The sequence below is a fragment of the Plectropomus leopardus genome, chromosome 11 (assembly GCF_008729295.1).
Source record: "Plectropomus leopardus isolate mb chromosome 11, YSFRI_Pleo_2.0, whole genome shotgun sequence".
NCBI classification, from domain to species: Eukaryota; Metazoa; Chordata; class Actinopteri; order Perciformes; family Serranidae; genus Plectropomus; species Plectropomus leopardus.
Genome location: NC_056473.1, coordinates 33,353,211 through 33,373,133, shown reverse-complemented (window position 1 = coordinate 33,373,133; position 19,923 = coordinate 33,353,211). Strand labels below are relative to the sequence as shown.

The window sequence follows — 19,923 nt, the reverse complement described above, 5'->3', positions numbered from 1 at the left end:
TCTGTGTCACTGACAGCATTAAACCAAATCATATGTAAGTTGTCAGACATGATATGAATTAACCATCAGTTGAATTTTACAGGTTAAAGAAAAGTAAAATGGGTAAATACAGTATATAAACATATACATTTACTTTTATACATTAATATACATGTGTTGGCTGTATTTTCTTAAAGTAATGTATCATATTGCAATCAGTAGTAATAAATAGTGGCAATAATAACAACAATGATAAGAATAAGAAAGTACAAAGTATCAAAGTCACTTTTACCAATTATGGTAACATTTATGTGATTTTAGTACATTGTATTTTTTTGGTCATTTATATTAATTATTAATTAATTCATTTATCTATTTAGTTATTTATTACAATAATAATAATTATAATTATTATGATCAGTAGTGCTGATATTATCAACAGTTTTCATTCACAGCTTTAAAGATGACACATTATGATATTAGTGAGACAAATAAGTTATTTATAGAAGTGCACCTGAACCTGGTCTGACTTCATACATTCATATACTCGTGTGTTGTGCCCTGAAGCAGCTTATGTCACGCCTGTTTTGCAAGAGCAGCTTAACCTGATTTGGCCAATAACACATTTCTGTGGATCTCCTCATTCAAATTATTGAATGATTGAATGAGTAAACAAGGTCAGCTGGGTCTGGGTCCTGAGCCATAAATAAAACCATCCCATTTTCACTAATAAACAGTTAGTTCAGTGTATGACTGGTCGATTACAAAACATACAATACAAAAATGACACTGCTCAACCTTACAAACAAATATATTCTCACACATACCTTTTACATGAAACATGAAGTCAGACATCAGACTAATACTTTCCCTTTACATGTGGAAAAAGAAGATTAAAATAATTTAAATGATGTATTTTACAAACATACATTACATCACTAGATGACAGTATTGAGTCATATTTAAACAACATCAGATTTAAAGGTAGAATTCATAGTTTTCATTCCCATATTATTTGGTTGGTGTTGGCTGTTGACACTTCATGTTTGGTGTGTTCTTGTTTTGTTGGTTTTTTTTTTTTTTTTTTTTTTAAAGTATACAGTTTCTATCAAAAAGTCTTTTTTTCTTTTTTTAACAGATTGTTTGTTATCTAAACTTCATAAAAATACTGGAAAATGACTAAATATCCTTGTTAATTTCCATTAGACTTTACGTGTCTGTTGCATTCATTGCTTATAATCACAAATTAATATTTGTTTTTCTAATATATAATACTTTAATAAAGAAACCGGCCTGTGGTTGTTCCTTATGCTATTTGTGCCATACTGTTAATTGATCCCTTTCCCGCTTTTTCTTTTTCTTCTCTTTTTTAAAGGTGACAGGCAACCTGTAGATCCTTTAGGAGCACAGTGAAGTTGAATGTCCTTTAATTCAAATTATCCACCACATTTTTTAATGAATGCAACTCGTACTAATATTCTGCTGCATTCAGGTACTGTCGGATCTTTCAGAGTTCTGTATTATGGCGCAGGTAATGCTTCTGCAAAGTTGTACATATAAAATAAAATAAAAAAAAATGTATGTATAAATATGGGTATGTTATATGAGTAACATGGGGTTGTTATAAATTAATTACCGAACACTTTATATAAGTACAGCTGTAACGGTTAGTTGAATAATCAATCAACATTTAAGTTTTTGTTTCTTTCTTTCTTTTAAATAAAATTGAGATTTTAAGGGCATGTTATTTCCAATTTAGTTTAAACTTTTGAGTTTTTTTTTTTTTTTTTTTTTTTAAGATTTTCATCTTTTCTTCAAATTGTAATTTTTTAGTATGTTTAAGTTATTTTTAGTTTTGCAATGTTTTTTCGTTTTATTAATTTATAATTTCGAACTTAGTTGTGTTTTTTCTTCTTTAATAAATTTGAGATTTGGGGTGTGTTTTGTATTTAAAAAAATTTTAGATTTTTGAAGATTTTTCTGCATTGGGCATTGTTACTTCTCATAATTATGGCACAATTTCCTGATTCTACTTACGTTTACCCAAGTACCATATTTAATGCAGGACTTTTACTTTTAACAGAGTATTTTCACAGTGCGGTATTAGTACTTTAACTCAAGTAAATGATCTGTGTACTTTTTCCACCACTGTTATGTACCAAAAAGCCTAAATATTAAAACAAAAAGGTCTTAGTATGTCAAACGCTGACGCGCGCGAGATATTACGAGCTGCTCGTGAAGGCATCGTGCCTATCACATGGCAGGTGATAGTCGAGGAAGCTCGCGCTCCTCTAACGCGCTCAGTACAGTCGACTCTACAGCCCAGAGCCCGGTGTATGTGTGAGTGTGTTTTCTGTGTGTGTGTGTGAGGGGCATGTGTGAGTGTGTGTGTGACTGCGTGCTCACCTTAACTTCAAGTGTCTTCGGAAAACGAAATTAAAGGATTTTGTTCCGATAAAAGCGTCGGAGGAGTCGCGTTTGGTGAGTAAATTTAACTGGATGAAGCTAATTTACCTCCAGCAGGAACCTGCTGAGCTCCTGTCACACCAAAGTGTCATTCAGTGTCGACTAGTTATTTTCTCTGGGGATTACATACGAGTTAAATAGAGTTACTGCAGGAGATAAGTTTACTATAAACTTTGTTCGTATTTATAAGTAACAAATAAGAGACTTAAGGCTGTATTTAAGGGACTGTCAGGAGCGCTGTTTGGCTGGAAATAAATGTTAGGTTTTCACATTTTGTTCCTTTTTAAGGCAGTAAAAGTGCTTTCATGCTTCGTGGAGTTGTCCCCATACAAAAACGATGATAATGTACCAGGGACGTAGCTATGGAGCCAACACTGGGAGGGGGGGCAAATCTGCTGAGGGGTGCCCAGAAAAAAAGGAAAAGAGTGAAAACTTATTTACTTTTATTTTATGTTATTAATCTTAACTGCTTTCTGTATCTTGGGAGATACAGTCATTTGGCAGTCTGTGGGGGGAGGGGCATTAACACTTAAGGACTGGGGCATTTTACACGCCATTTTTCATTCTTTATTTTCTGATAATTTTGGCTGTGTTCATGCTTTAATATTACACATGCTTGTATCGCTCTGTGCACAAAATGCGCTTTTCAAAATCAAGCTTTAAAAAATATTCTAAATATAAGATATTATTTTCTACTTTCTTTGAGTTTTTTAACTAACATCAATCCTAATCATAAGTATCAAATATTTATTTACAGAATTTTAACCCTTTGGGTAAAAATCGAAGTGAAGATGGAGATCAGAGATGTTTCATATTGCTTGTGTTATCAGTTTGACATCCTTGTATCAGTTGTGTCCTGCAAATCTAGCATGGCGATTCAATATTTAATATGCGCTTTTATTATAGGCTGGACATTTCCACAACCGTAAATTCGGCTTGTGTACAGGCGGCGTGCTAGAAAACATGGTAGGCCTACTTTTAATGTGACACTGGTGCTCCTCTGCTTGCTCAGTCATGTCCTGTCAGCTTGGAGCTATTAAATGATGTTTAGTTGCTCTGACACATGCTGTGTAATTGCACATCATCAATTTCTGACAGCGTGAGGGAGGGAGGGAGAAAAGAGGGGATGCTGATATGCTAATGGAAGGATATCAAGGCTGATGTGTGGCTCCCCTCTGCTGAAGCATCTGCTGCATCTAACACTGGAGATGGTGGACATAAACGCACACACACACACAGGCATGCATGTGCACGTGCACAGACATCACAGACAGGCGACTTGAGAGCTGAAGGAGCCTCCTGCCACTGAATACAGCAGCCTGGTGCCTCTTTTCTGTTGCAAATCTCATTTAAAAGGGCGGGAGTTGAAAGGCACCATTGCCACTGACGACAGTGAATTGATTAAGGCTGCTTTGGTTGGCACTTGGGTGGCATTAGCACTTTAAAACAACAACAGAGGAAATAAAACCAGGAGCTGAAATGAACCGGTGATGGATAAAACCCCCAAATTCATAACAATTATCGCAGCTTTAAAGCAACTTGTTTTGACAGTGTTATACCCTAAAGTAGGTTTTAGAGCAGTGATACTCAGCTTGCGGCTCATGGACCAGACAGGGTGCCAGGTTGACCCGAAACCGTTTTCTAATTCACAATAAAAAAATAGTGATTCACACTGGGAGTTGTGTTTGTACTTTTGCTGTACATAAGGTACCAGTGTACATAAAACAGCATCAAAACAGAGCTTGCTTTTTGGGAAAAAAACAAGGGTCCCAGCTAAGCCCCCAAATGTCCTAAAATCGTAGAAACGTCCTACAATCCTATAAATGTCCTTAAATCCTGGAAATGTCTACAATCCTAGAAATGTAAATAAACAACCACTTGGAAGCGTCCTAAATCCTAGAAACGTCCTAATCCTAAATCCTGGAAATATACTGAACCCTAGAAACTTCTTAAGACCCAAGAAATGCCCCAAATCCTAGAAATGTCCTAAATCCTATCCTTAATCCAGAAACATCCTAAAATCCTAGAAATGTCCTACAATCCTAGAAACGTCCTAAAATCATTGACACGTCCAAAAATCAGAAATTTGCCCTAAAATCATGGTAACATCCTAAAATCCTGGAAATGTCTTAAGATCTGAGAAACATCCTAAAGCCCTAAAAACATCCTAAAATCCCAGAAATGTGATAAATCCTAGAAATGTCCCAAAATCCTAACAATGTCCTTAATTCCTAGAAACCTCCTAAAATCCAAGAAATATCCTAAAATCCTAGAAACCTGTATGGGGCTGCTGTAACTGGCCCCTGGCCTCCTGTCATTTTTTGATAAAGTGGCCCCCAACCAAAGCATTTTGAGTCTCCCTGCTGTATGCATGGTGCGCACACACACTTGCGCGCGCACACACACACACACACACACACACACACACACTGGATCAGCAGATGACGGCGTTGATCCCTGTGATCAAAGCGGCTTTTGTAACACCAAGAGTAGCGTTTTTTTTGAGGGGTTTTTTTCTGCAGCCAATAAAGGTTGAGATGATTGCTCTGTCATCTTAACCAGTGCTGCTAATCACACCACTACTGTGGTTCACTGGAGGTAATCTACTGTTCCCTGCTGACGAGGAGAGCCACAGAGAAAGAGAGGAGGAGAATAAGACGAGAGGCAGAGATGCAGGCGAGATCAAGGCCGAGGAATGGCTATGAAAGAAGGATGAGAGGAGGAAAAGGGTAGAGACCAGAAGACAAAGTCAGGCTGTTAATCTACATGGAATAATCCTCTGCTCGCTGAGGGAGTGGAGGAAAAGATAGTGGCAGAGAGAGAAAGGAAAAAAAGCGAAAAAATCTGAAATGACTGTAGTTTATTAGAGGTTATCTTTAGTTTGTCAAGAAAGAAAAGAGCATTATTTTAGTTTTCCGCACATTTTTTGTTTATTAGACAGTCCAAATATCAGAAACCCAAAATAAGTGGGTGAGGTGTGTTACAGGTTTAACGTACTTTGTCGGTGCTCGTATAAAAATATGCAAAAAAATATAATGGGGTGTTATGGAACTTCACAACAACTTTAATCCCCTTTTTGAGTGCGGTTATGGTGCAGCCCGCGCGGTCTGTATGTGGGTTTCAGCGTGCTCTCTTTGAAGATACAAGCCTCCTGTTGTGAGAGATGAAGGAGGCATAATGATAAAGGTTTGAGATGACTCACTGCGTTTGTGTTTAGAAACCTAAACTTGTTTATATGGGCATTATCATCTTGACAATAAGGGTTTGACGTATAGAGTGCACAGGGTTTATGGATGACCTTATGTTGTAAAACTCAAGGACATGTTTGGTCTCAGGAGTGGGAGGACACATGAAGTCAGATGTTCAGCATGGAAAATTGAAAAATTGCTTTTGTCTGCATTTATATTATCAATCCAGCAAATTACATATAATATTGTTTATTGTTTATTTAAGGATTAGAAACACGTGTGTCTCTAGTCTTCCTGGGATCCTGAAAATTAGGTATATAATACAGACATACAATGAGAAAGTACAACTTATGATATAAAAACAATCAAGCAAACAAGACAGATACACAAATGAGAGAAATTAAGAGTTAAGTAGTAACAGACTTAACAGTACAATTAGCCCTTTGAAAAATGAGCAAAAATGAAAAAAATGAAAGTAAGTTTGCGTTGAAGTTGAATAAAAGCAGAAGACGGGGATGATCGAAACTCAGATAAAAATGTCCAGCTGCTGTTGGTCAAACATTAATCACTCTTTGTTTATATTTGCAGTGGCCCTTATTGATTTTCACTTATGTGATTCTACAGCATTACTGAACTGACGCGCAGCATTTACTTAAGCTTCTCTTTCTCTTGACTGGTCACCATAAACATACAGAATGGACTCCAGTGGACGTCCATTAAGACACCAACACTGATTGATTGATCTGTGACACAACTGAAAACCTTAAAAAAAAAAAGCATAAAAAAAACCTTGCACTTACATTAGTCCAAAAATGAATTTAACAGAAAACAGAGGGTCAGCAGTTGTGAGGACAGGAAGAGCTTACACGGCAGATGAGAATGGAAAGAAGCGAAATTAGCTGTTTTTCTAACAAACGAGTGGATGTTAAAAGCTTGTATTATTTGATTTTGTTTCCATCAGCTCTCAATCTGCTCTCTCAGAGAAACAGAGCGACAGAGGTTTAGATGATGCTGACGATTAGTGCTGACATATTAATGCATATAACAGTTGTTAAATAATGTCCACTTTTCAGCATTAATAGAAAGAGTTGTGACCAATACAGGAATATTCATGCATGTAATAGGGCCCTGCTGATATGGGATTTTTGGGGCTGACGCAGATACTGATATAAGGGAGTAATAAAATTCCGATAAGACATATTGGCTGGTTAAAATTAAAAATATGTATATATATTTAAAAAAACAATAATTTGTTTTGGATCTCTCAAATATGGTTCAAACACTTGTGAAAAAGCTATAAATTGAAGGCAAAACATTTTACTGTTTTACAATACTTTTATTATCCAAAATGAGTACAGGAACTTTTTATTGTAAACATCAATATGTAATAATGTGTTGAGCAGCATATGAAAAACACTTATATAACATTCTTTGCACAAGCCCCCTTTAGCATTTTTACTTTTCAAAAATAAATAACTTTGGTTAAGAAAATGACGTGCAAATTTGGAGTAAACCTCAGGGAAATAAAACTACTAAGAAATAATAATAAATAAAAAAAGAGGGCAAGTCTGTGGCAATAACCATCATTTTGTACCAGTAGTCAGGATGCCATGTATAAAGGAAGTTTGTCCATGATGATCCTTCATTTAGGAAGTTAGTTATTTAGTATTCTCTGCTTTGGATAAACACACGTAACACATGATGATCACCAATAAAGTGCGGCACGAGAGCATCACGTTGTGTTGCTGCAGTCAAATCTCTGTTTGAGCTGTCAGAAAAAATACCAAAACGACCAGCTGACGAGCAGAGGAGAGAGGAGGTGAAGGCGGAAGAAAGAATTGGGGCGATCAGGGCGAGCAGCAGCATAGAAAATCATGGAGAGACAGTAGAGACAGTAGAGACAAGAGAGGACGGTAACAGGGAGGAGGAGGTCAGAGCTGGACAGAGGCGATAGGAATGATGTCAGCGGAGCAGCACGGGGATTTCCACTGAAGTTCCTTAAAGTTGGGGCTGTACCCGACTCAGAATTGTGTCAGTCGAATCAGATTCGGCTGTTTATACAAATATTCAGCGAGCTCTGAGTAAGTGTTACCATCTATTAGCATTTAGCTGTATGCCGCTGATCACATGGATGTATTATAAGTCTGGATACAGCACCGGGGTCACTCCTATAAGAGCTGCTCATTGGAGCATGAAGCAGAAAAGGCTCTTTTTCCAGAGGTGTGAAATACAAGAAAATAACCAGAACTACTGGTCCATAAGGCTTTCACACTAGAGAGTTATGGCGGTCGAGTCTCCCCCTGAGCGGGAAACTATTGTCAGCAGAGCGACTGACTCCTGGTTTAGAGCTTCGCTAGCTTAAACGGCAGTCTAAAAAATTTAATCTTACCGCTCTTTTAGACTTTCCCAAATGTTATCGAACTGGATGGTTTATATCTAGATAGCGAAATAAGTTGTTTCTCGAGGGGTTTTGACGCTGAGTGCATCTTTTCATGTATTTCTATTTGTCGGTTAGTAGATGTAGGTCGTAACAGAAGGTTGTCTTTCATTGCAAAACTGTGACAACAGACATCCCTGAGCCTCTCTCTGTGCGACGTAGGACCACAGGTTTAGAGCCGCGACCAAAGATATCGCCATCATCGAAACCCAAACTCGCACAGTGTGTCCAGTAATGTGTGTGATCACTCTAAGAGACGTGACTGATGTCAATATTTGATCTGGCTTTGATTTGAGTGTATTATTTATCTTCACTCCTCCTGTATCAACAATGTGAAATGCTGTTTATACTGAGCTGACTGCTGTCTGTTTGGGATGCAGAGCAGGACAACCTAATGTCTCATTCCAGGAATGTATTGATCTAACTTTTTTTAAGTTCCCCGTCTTTATTGTACTGAAGCGGGGGGATAGATTCAGCAGCACTACACTAATACACACACACACACACACACACACACACACACACACACACACAGAAAGTCAGAGAGCCTAAATGAGAATATTACCAGTCGTTTTATAAGAGGGGATATCTCATTTTGAAAATTGAATTGTCCAATTTGCTTAAGCAAGACGATTGCTATTTTCAGTGAGCAGATAAAACGTGAATTAAGAGGAAAGAATGAGCTTTTAATACGTTTCCCCTCCTCTCGCTCTCCGGTTTAACTGAAGCCTGTGGATGTGAGCAGGCGTCGATTCACATCCCACTCCTTCAAGTCAAAATGGAAATTGAACTTTAATTTGAGTTTTAGTCTCTCCAAAACAAATGGAGCAGTAGACTCAGTATCAGTCCTGATGCAAACTGTTGTTTCCTGCGTGAGCTGTGAGCAGCAACATAACACGGACTAAGTCACGGATGCTCAACTTGCTTTCCCTGGGGGCCACTTCTGCAAAATGAACAGGAGACCAGGGGACCAGGGGCTGGTCGCAGCAGCCCCAGCACATGTTTCAAGGACTTTAGGACATTTCTAGGATTATAGGACATGCCTCTGATTTTAGGATGTTGTCGGGATTATAGGACATTACTAAGATTGGAGGATGTTTCTTAGATCTAGGACTTTTCTAGGATTTTAGGATGTTTCTCAGATTGTTGGATGTTTGTAGGATTTTAGGATTTTCTCAGATTGTAGGGTTTTTCTCTGAATTTAGGATGTTTGCAGGATTTCAGGGCATTGCTCGGATCTTTGGTAATGTCTTTAATTTTATGATGTTTCTAGGATTTTGGGACATTTTCAGGCTGTTTTTTGGGCGATATATAACAATTCCTGGTGTGAATCACTTTATTTTTTATTGTGAATTAAAAAATGGTTGGGGGGCCAATTGAAACCCTACGGGGGACTAGATTTGGCCACTTGCTGGAATTTGAGTATCACTACGGACTTTCTTAAAAAAAATGAAACATTGGATCGGTTTCGATGAAATCAGTGTGTGTGTGTGTGTGTGTGTGTGTGTGTGTGTGTGTGTGTGTGTGTGCGTGCGTGTGCACCTGCTTCTCGATGCCATTTACCTGAGCCTCGTTAGAAGACAAACACTCAGCCTATGCTTATGGTACTGTAACATAATCCTGTAATGTGAACTGTGAACTGCAGGTTGTGACTCTGTAACTCTACTCTCATGTAGCCAAGGTGGCGTCCTCTGAAGTGTAACGCTTCGCCGTGTTGTCCACACGCTCGGCTCTCATTGTGGACATGTAGAAGTATTTACAACCCTGCAAGTTGTGTTCTGTGTGTTTCTAGTTGGTGGAAAGTTTTTTTGGACCGGATTTGGATGGAGGTTAATGAGGAAGCCGGTAGACTGCCCTCACAAGGCTCGCGGCCAGAATCTTTGAGCTCCGTCTGAATCATCCGGCGGAGCACAAACAGTTGATGGTCTCAGTTGGTTACTCCACTGGGGCTCCAGCAGGAGGTGGCACTGGCATTTACCGTTATTGTTACTTTAGCATGCAGGTCGTGGTCTGACCTCTTTTGTTGTATGTTCTTAAGATTATCACTTTGTTCTTTCAGTTTCATGTAAAATGAGAAAAAGGGAATAAATCAAGTTTTGGGCAGAAAATGTCAAGTTATATTTGATTTTAAATTTAAGTTCCCTTATCTTTTACAATTAAAAGGTGCTTACGGGAAAGTCATGGCTCTGTAACTCCTCGTCTCACTCATGGGACAGCCTGCCTGGAGACCGAAGAGCACCAAAGAAGGTTGATATTTTTAAAACTCAAGACCTACCTCTTTAGTTTGGTTTTTAATCAAACTTTTTTATCTATTGAATATTTATTACATACATTTATACATTGAACACCATTCAAACTGCAATTTTTGATCCCACAGCCATCAAAGCATGAAAACATACGTTGTATTATTTCTGGGTGTCATTCTGGGCTTTTGCTTTGGAATTTATAAATGTTACTATTTTCCAACTCACAATGTAATTTTTTAAACCATATTTGGCATATAGAGAAAATACATGCTATTTCCATCAGGTGTGCTGTCACAATGTTGCTTCAAACTATTGACATATCCCAGACAGCAAAAACAAAAAGGCATCATGAAAATTCTGAAAGTTAAATTCTGATGTTGGTTAAAAAATAAACTCAGCGAAAGTAGAAAATAGTATTAATGTTCAATGTATTTTTTTAAATCCTGATTTTGAAAAGTGCATTTTGTGGGCAGAGCGATACGAGTGTGTGTCATATTAAAGCGAGCCCTAAGGGGTTAAATTAAAAAGAACTGTAAACATGCTTTTGTGTTTTTGCAGCAACTCTTGTCAGTTTTTCTGAAGCGTCACACATCAGCTGTATTGTTGAACTTTATCATGCTTTGTGCCTTTAGCTGCAGGTGTCGGTTTGAAATATCGTGAGGACAAAACTTAAAAAAACAGAGAAGTTGAGAGTCAGTATGGAGCCTATATGAGGCTGTTTTTGTGTTCTGCCTGACAAACTGACTCCCACTGCTGCTGCTGCGCACAACACTACTGCATCTGTGTGCAACATCTCATGTCAGAGTGATTTAACTCTGGTCATCACACACACACACACACACACACACACACACACACACACAGCCATGTATGAGATCTCGCTAATGATCATTTGCCAGGGAACCAGCGTGCTGAAGTGGAAGAGCTCGATGTAGTCCTGGAGATCAAATCAGCCGTAGATTAGATTTCATCAAACCGTTTACCAATTTACCATCGTTCTGTGGAAACCATGAACTAAAAATATCCACATGGCAATCAAAAACCTTGGATTACATTTTTTGACTGTTTAAAAACAAAAACAGTCTATCCAACTGTGTGCGATAAAATTGTAACTTCAGGCACAACTAGGCAGGTTTCTATTAACTCTCAAATCGCACAAATTGAAATTTTGAATTTAAAATACTCTTAAAGGAAACATGCCAATAAAAAAAACAAAACAAAAAATAAATCACATTTATCGCAAAAAAGATCTGAAGTGGGACGTCGGCGGCTCAGTGGATAGAGTGGGCGCCCCACGTATAGAGGCTGAGTCCTCGCCGCAGCGGTTGGATCATCCGGAAGTTTTGAATCCACAATTCCTTTGTGAAATCGTGGACTATCAGCTCCCAGAAATCCCTCATATGTGGCCGCTCCCACGTATAAGGGGCTCGCCTTTCCATGATTGCTCCATAACACGCCTACGTCGCCTTCGATTGGAAATAATGACGGCTAGTGCGGCGGCTGCAATAGAAATAAACCTGCTAATGTTTTGAACGTCCATCACCATGGTTACTGGGATGTTATCACCAGAGAAGTCGCAGAACATCACTCAGTAGAAACACAGTCATCTCACAGTTGTGTTTTATTGTCATTTCGAAAGTACCACTTAAGTTTTGCGCAAATCTGTAATGGAAACCCGCCTACAGTGATTCGGCCTAAGGTTCACATTAACACCAGTTCACCAGTTGCTCGATGGCAAAGTGGTGAAAATGAAAAAAAACCAAAACAAAACAACTTAAGGAGAGAGGGAGAGATTTTCAGTCTGATCTAAAGGACAGAACAAGGAACATCCTCGTCTTAAATGTCACTGGTCCCGTCGCATTGATGTTAATTGGTGAAGAATCTGGTGTTTCTTGTTGGCTTTGCTCTGTGCTCGCACACACACACACACACACACACAAACACACAGAGTTGTATTTACCCTGTGTGACAGGAGGGCCTGGGGGTTTAGGTCTGGCCTCTAGCTGGTGACACTAATCCAAACAGGCTAAGCCAAATGAGGAGGAACGGTAAACTCACACACCCCTCGCTGTGTGTGTGTTTCTCCGTCTCTCTCTTGTGGTCTTCTGCGTTAATGTTTTACTCTTCTTCTCAACCGTGCAGGTTCACATGCATTCTCACAGGCCGGTCCCCTATAATTGATCCTTGTGAAGGTTTTGGTGTTGCTGGAATTTCAAACGTCCAGGTTTCTGTGGATATTTGACAGATAGTTTCACTCGTGTTGAAAGCTCCGACTCTCTGTTTGTGTGTTATTGATTAACGTTGGAGACATGTTTTTGTTTCAGAGTCGGAGGCCAGTTTTGGTCAGCGTAGATATCGTATTTTGCTGTAGCGTGATACTCTTACGTAACTGTAAATACTTTTTGAGGAGATTTCCTCATTTGCATGTGTAATATATGCATATCCAAACACTGGAATAATGTTCCCAAACCTTCTGTTCCTGTCAGGCAAGTTAGAAAACAAACTGCAGAACATTTTCCTCTCATACATCTCAACTGTTGCCAGGTCACTGCCTCGCTACCCCCCAAATTTCCCTTTGTGTTACATTCAGGAATGCATTGACGGGTGAAACCACAGTTATATTTGCAAGAGTAAGAAGTTAAAAATGGAAAGTCAGCATGCAAATTCATATCGTAATGTATCTTAGTAATTAGTATCAACCTGAATTTGTCAATTGAGTTCAATTACAAGCATCTATAGTTTCTCACATGTAAGATTTTCATTCATTAATAAAAAAACAATTGGCATGAGACAATAAAATGTGAGCATTTATAGCACTTTTATGGTCTTTTGGGGAAGCTGTTAAGCATTATTAGGACAGTGCACTTACAGCTTTCTACATTTTCAATAAAGATTTCCTAATATAACCATGAAACCACAGACAGAAAATGAAGGATGACATTTTCCTGAAGGCTGAAGAGGAAGTTAGCTTCACCCTGGTGTCCTCGTCAAAAAGGCTACGGGATTTTTCCATTGGATTTTGGATTACGGCAGAAAATAAGTTCTGTGGCAAACAAACGTTGACAATAGTTACACATTTTGTTCAGTAAAATAATCATTTTTTTAAAGCATAAATGCAATTGCCAGAAGTAAAAAAGACAATGTAAGGCTGTAAACGAACTACACTACGGTCGTGTTGCTATCACTACGAGGCTGTAAAAACGTGTTTTACGTGGCTTGATGTCATGACGTTCTGTAGTATTATTTAGTCACTTGTTAGCATCGTCTTTTTGAGACACATTAAAGCTTGAAAATTTTTGAATTGTGTATTTACTGACATATAACATGAAATCTCTTAAGCTTGTGTTAACCCAAAAACCATTAAAAAACCCACTGATTTTGACATAAGGGACCCAGAGGTGCTAAAATGCTAATTCATTTTGGGGTTTTAGGGCTCATTACTGGGGTTCTCCGTTTTGATTTAAACTAATATTTATTGTCAGAACTTTACAAACACAATTCCACAAATCTGAGTTAGCCTGAAAACAATTTTAATTTGTTATTCTTTGTCAAAACAATCATACTAAAATCAGCTTTATAAGCGTGTTAAAAGTTGTTAAAATGTTATTACAGTAAGCATTATCTTTATGACTGTATAATCTGCAGAAGCTTGGTCAAGCTCCAGAGGCAATTTAGTCTCTATGTTTCAGTAGCACTCTGAACGATCCAGCTTCAAAAAAAGAAATTTGTGGTGACAGATTCATGGCAGGCAAATAAATTAATTTGTGGGAAACCCTGGGGACTTTGCCTCAGTGTTTGGCTACATACACATTAAGAGGAAATAAAAATGAAGGCAAAGTACAGCTAAAGTATAAAAGAGCTTCTCTGGAGCTTCTCCACTCTATAAATGGAGGGCTGACATTGGAGGGAAATTTAAATTAGTATTAGTGTCACTGACATAAAGCCCAGTCGGATGTGTCTGTGTGTCTTCATTCTCCTCTGCGGATCATCGAGTCAGTTTGATGATCAGTAAAAAGCCTCCGTTGTGTTTAGGGTGATAGTCCCGAGGCAGAGTGTCGTCCATCAATCTGCTAAGTGTCCGCTCATATCAGCTCTGCCATTCGACCAGCTCTTAATATTTTATCTCTTCTTCAGTTTGTCTGTGCTTCTTCTTCTTTATCTTTCTGCGTCTATTGCTGTGTATGTTTCTTTCTTACAGTACAATTAGTTGCGTTGTGTTTGAATATTTCAATATTGGTAATAATTATATCACAGTACCAAAGTTGCATGAGAAAAAGGGGTTGAAGGATCTTTGGTCTGGCTGATTATTAGGGCCGATATTTGGCATTTTGCCAATTACCAGTATTGACGTTTAATTGTAACGCTCACAGATAAACTTAATTAAAAAGTGCAAAGAAAGTGTCAGCATGAAGAAATTTTTACTTTGTAAAACCTATGCTGTTTTTATTTATTCATTTTTTACTTTAAATTTTCTCTGAGTCGCTGGGAACTTTCTGTATTTGATGCTGAAAGTGTCAGTTTTGATTAAACATTTGCTAAAGGCATTTAAACAAAATTTTGTGTTGGAGTTTGGTATATTCCAAATTCTAAATATTGACAAAGATTTCTTTTTAAAATTTTAAATGCATATCGGTTTCAAATTTCGGTTATTGGTCTCAATTGGTATTGGTGTCGTCCCTGAAAAACCAATATTGGTCAAACCCCAATAAGAAACAAAGTGAGTTAAATAACATTTGGTGAATATCAGGTTGATTTGAGTTCCATTGGCTTTTTCCTGTTTAAACAGTCACCACAAATATACACACACACTGTAGGTCTTTCCTGCTTTATTTTATGGATCTGAACTGTAGGTGCCTTCGGGCAAGTAGCTACACTGATGATTACTATCGTCAAGCTGCTCTGCAGCTGACAAACAGGAATGTAGTAATGCAGGATAACCACAGGTGTGAGTGTTTGTGGTGAAACAACAATAGCCCTCAAACTCTCCTCCAGGCTGCTGCTGCCAGCCGAAAGGTGTGTGTATGTTTATTTATCGAGGTGTCGATTAGTTTCAGAAGTCTGCAGCTCCTTCACTGTGATTAATAATGTGACATGACTTAACAGTTATCAGACAACTTACCTTTAAACAGGAAATGATATTCAAATGAGTCATCGGGATTTTAGGACATTTTTAAGATTTTAGGATATTTCTAGTATTTGAGAATATTCCTAGGATTTTAGGATGCTTTTAGGATTTTAGTCTTTTCTAGGATTTCAGTACATTTTAAGGATTTTAGGACATTTCTGGGGTTTTTGGACGTTTCTTGGATTTGAGGACCTTTTTAGGATTTTAAGACATTTCCAGGATTTTTAAGATGCTTTGGGGATTTTAAGATTTTCTAGGATTTTAGGACATTGCTTGGATTTTGAGGCATTCTTTTTAGGACGTTTCTTCGATTGTAGGACATTTCTAGGATTTTTGTTTTAAGGATTTTAAGACATTTTTATGATTTAAGGACATTTCTAGGATTTTAGCAAATTTGTAGGATTTTAGGATGATTTTCCGATTTAGGGACATTTCCAAGGTTTTTAGGACATTTCTAAGGGTTTTGGATGTTTCTGTTTTATGCACCCTGGCACCTTATGTATACTTAAAGTACAAAAACAATTCCCAGTGTGAATCACTCATTGAATCAGAAAAAAGTTAGGAGCCACCCTGTCAGGGGCCAGATTTGGCCCGCGGATCATACATTGAGTATCACTGCTCTCTCCTCTCTGTGACTCTTGTCAATAACACGCTTGCTCAGTCATGGAAAAACTAACTGGGTGTGAGCTCAGTGTGCAGCGCTCTTCTCTGTACTGCTGTGTGTTAATGTTTTCGAGGGTACACCCACCTTATATCAGTTTACCCAAATTTTAATTTCTAATTTTTTCCCATCTGACTTTATAGCTTAAATTTATTATATTAAACAACATCAAGCTGATGCTAGGCAGTTATTTTAAGTGAAAAATATTCAAAGCAATGTTTTGATGTTTGCTGTTTGTTACTCTCACAATGACCATCGACTGGAAGTCATGTGTTGTTCTGTATTATGGTTCATTACCCTCACTCTGAGGGCAAAATAGATTACAGCGGATATGAGAGCAGAAGTCAACTGGATGCACCGGAGTATAACACAGAGCACGGTCAACGAGAAAAGAATCAGATAATATGTAGGAGAAAGCAGAAAACAGAGCCATATTTCCTTAAGACAACTGAGCAGAGCGCAGCTGAATGAAATGCACTTCAGCAGGACTAGGACAGTAAAGAGCAGAGCAGTACAGATGAGTGCAGCGCTGGGAGTCACATGAAACTATATATTCTTGCACCCCCAGCAGCATTCAGCCACGGTTCACAGATCACACACTACCCACAGTCATACACCAGAGAAGATAATCTAACCAGTGTTCAAGCCCACAGACTAAGCTCTAAGATGATACTTTTTATAGCTTTTTTCCCGCTTCTGTGTCTGTATGTTGGGCTGGTCGTGAGCCTGGGGAAAAAGTAGCCCACTTATAGAGAAATAATCTTACTAAATAAGAAAAAAAAAAGCTTTTTGCTGTTTTCACAAAGCAGATACTGCTGTGTGAAGTTAATAGAAAATTAGGTGTTTAAGAGAAATAAAAAGCTGTCTGCAGTCGGTAAAGGTGTGACACAATGTTATTTTAATTGTTTATAATTGTAATAATATAATATTTTTTTGGATACACAGGCACCACTTACCCACACACACGTTTAAATCTGTGGCCAAGGCTACTATACAAGGTGCTACCTGCTCATCAGACAAACGTTCACACGCACAAGGGCTGCCACTTTCCACAAAACCATGGTCAAAGGTATTTGAAATGGCATGCAGTTTTTTCAAATGAATTTGAATCTTGTTATCTAAGTGGTGGTGATGAAATCTTAGAAGCTTTTGGCAAGTGGCCTGCTGAAGCTGATTGTGCCGAATTGTCTAGTACAGAAATACTCAACTTACAGCTGCGGGCCACATTTGGCCCCAGTTTTCTAATTCAAAATAGAAATAAAGTGATTGAATTGTTTTTATACTTTAAGTATACATTAGGTGCCAGATAGAGCTTGTTTATCAAAAGAAGTGCCAATGGACGATCCCCTGCAGCCCCTGACAGAGGTCATAGCTAAGCTCCTAATGTCCTAAAACCCCAGAAATGTCCTAAAATCTTAGGAACATCCTAAAATCCTAGAAGCTTCCTAATTACAAGAAATATCCAAAAATCCTAGTAATGTCCTAAATCCTAGAAATGTCCTAAAATCCTAGAAAACATCCTAGAATCAAAGAAATGTTCCAAAATCCTAGAAACATGTGTGGGACTGCTGCAACTGGCCACTGGCCTGTTATTTTGCATAAGTGGCCCCCAAGCAAAGCTGTGTTTCTCTGTGACTATCTCTGCTGCACAGTACAGTATTTTCACTGTCCTCATACGCCTTTATTTGCTTTGTTTTGAAATGTGCAAAATAAATCAATTTACTAACATTGTTTCGTGAGACAACCAAAGTGGTGCAGCCCTCAGCAGACAGAGGAATGGCAAATCCATAAGAGTAACAGCAGGCTGTGCAGCACGAGTGCTTAATGAAAAGTTGTTTACAAAACTGCTCATGTGCGTTGCCGTAAACCCCAGCAGTTTGCAGAAGTTTCTCAGCTTGTTGATGTGCAGAACAGCAGGAGCAGTGAGGAGCAGTAATGAAGAGCAGAGCTGGATGACAGTAATGCAGCGAGGCCTCGTGATGGCCCTGATGGTGCTAATCATGAGCAGACGGCGAGATAGACGTAGCTTGTAGTTGAGTGCTTGCTGTCAGCTGTGGGCAGTCCAGCACATAAACACAGTCACTGCCTAATCACTCCTATCTCACCACTCATCTCCTCCATGTCTCTATCGCTCGCTCATACAGGGGTCTGTGTGTGAGGAGGTGATGGGGGAGTGAGGTTGGAGTAAACCAGCAGACACTCTGCTTTGTTTTCTGTACTGACACACAGGTGCAGTGCATGGAAAAGATCTTTTGATATGAGTGTTTGCATACAGGTGTCTGACAGATCATGTTTGATGTTATCACACGGGACGCTCAGAGATAAAAAGGCTGGAAAAAGTGCTCTGTGTGTTAAAATACAGGCTGTCTGAGTGAACATCCAGCATCGGAACCTGTTGTATGTTTTGGGGTTTGGATGTTGAAGCATTATCAGTGTTTATTTCAGTAAAATGATGTTAACATGGAAACATGGTTGACCTGTTTGCTTGGATGACAGCTTTAGGACTCATACACGTGCTGTGCCTTTTACTGTTTGGAGAATGTGAGGTCGGGCGCAGGGCCAACTAGGCCTGGGTGGTACGTAATATCTCATACCTTCATGTCTTTCTGAAACTTCAAGTCAAGTCAAGTAGAGTCAGTTTTATTTGCCCATTATCACAAATCACAATTTGACATCCCTCTGTCCTTAGACTCTCACATCAACCCCATTCCACCCAAAAAAAGAAAAAGAAAACCAAACAAACAAAAAACGATAATCGTTATATGACTGTATGAGTGTGCGGTGCTCACACTACCTCAACGGCGAGTAGGCTACTTAGTTTTAGTTTTTCGGACTAATAAATATACAAAAGAATCCCACAAAATGTTAAGAAAAGTCATATTCTCACACCTAATTTCCTTATTAAACAGATAAATGCAAGTGAACATCTTTTAAATTCAACTTTCCCTCGGTCACAAGACTGATGAGGCTTAATTGCCTTGTTAACTCAACATAAAACACATTTAATATAAACTCGACCGAAACAAAATAAAACTCACCTAAACCGTCTTGGTTACTCTTGCTAGTAATCTAGTTAGTAAGTCCACTATTCTAACAATCACCAGCTCCCGTTTGGTCGAAATAAATCCTTAATTCAACAAGTTAGATGTAAAAGCCATGCCTTTACTCCCTATGGTTTGTCTCTGCCTGCTGGCTGCCGGCTGTTTACAGTTCTTAAACTTCTCCCTCCAAATGTCGCTGTGTCTTTCAGCTCGGCTGCCTCTTCCACCAGAGACCAGAGACTGAGCTCTGGTGGTGCATGCTGTGCACTACATACATTGAGTTTAATAGAGGAGCGCTTGTATTTATGACGGTACTGAAAAACATACCTTCAGGATTTCTAAATACGCTGGTATACCATCATATCGTGATACTGCTCAGGCGTAGTTCCGACTTTAAGGTTGTGTCTGGTGTTGTTAAGCAACCGTTAGCAACACCTTATCATAGCCCACTTACCACAAAACCTGAGGTTGGAACTAATCTTCTTCCAGCTGTTTTTTTTAAAAGCGTATTAAAATATTACCTGTGGCGGATGTAAAGCTCTGGTTAGCTCTGAACTAAGATGATTAACTTCTTCTGCATATTTATTATAAACTGATATTTATGGAAAAAATGAAAAATATCTGAGGCTGGGATTAATTGTTCCTTGTCGCATGGTGTGCATTGCTGCATTTTTAAAAATGTAACTTTGTTTATCTCAGGGTGCTCGGCGTCTTTATGCTTAGGCATCAATGAATTTGGGGGGGCAAAAAATGCAGCATGTGTACTGGCAGGTAAATGAT

General features: G+C 38.6%; 1 protein-coding gene across 1 annotated transcript in view; it reads left to right on the top strand.

Annotated features, from left to right (window-relative positions):
* The first annotated feature begins 2,317 nt into the window (after positions 1–2,317).
* Positions 2,318–19,923, top strand: part of LOC121950211 (liprin-beta-2-like) — a 28,552-nt gene continuing 10,946 nt past the window's right edge. The window contains exon 1 of the mRNA XM_042496137.1: positions 2,318–2,460. The gene's annotated coding sequence lies outside the window, so the exon portion shown is untranslated. The remainder of the gene's footprint in view (positions 2,461–19,923) is intronic.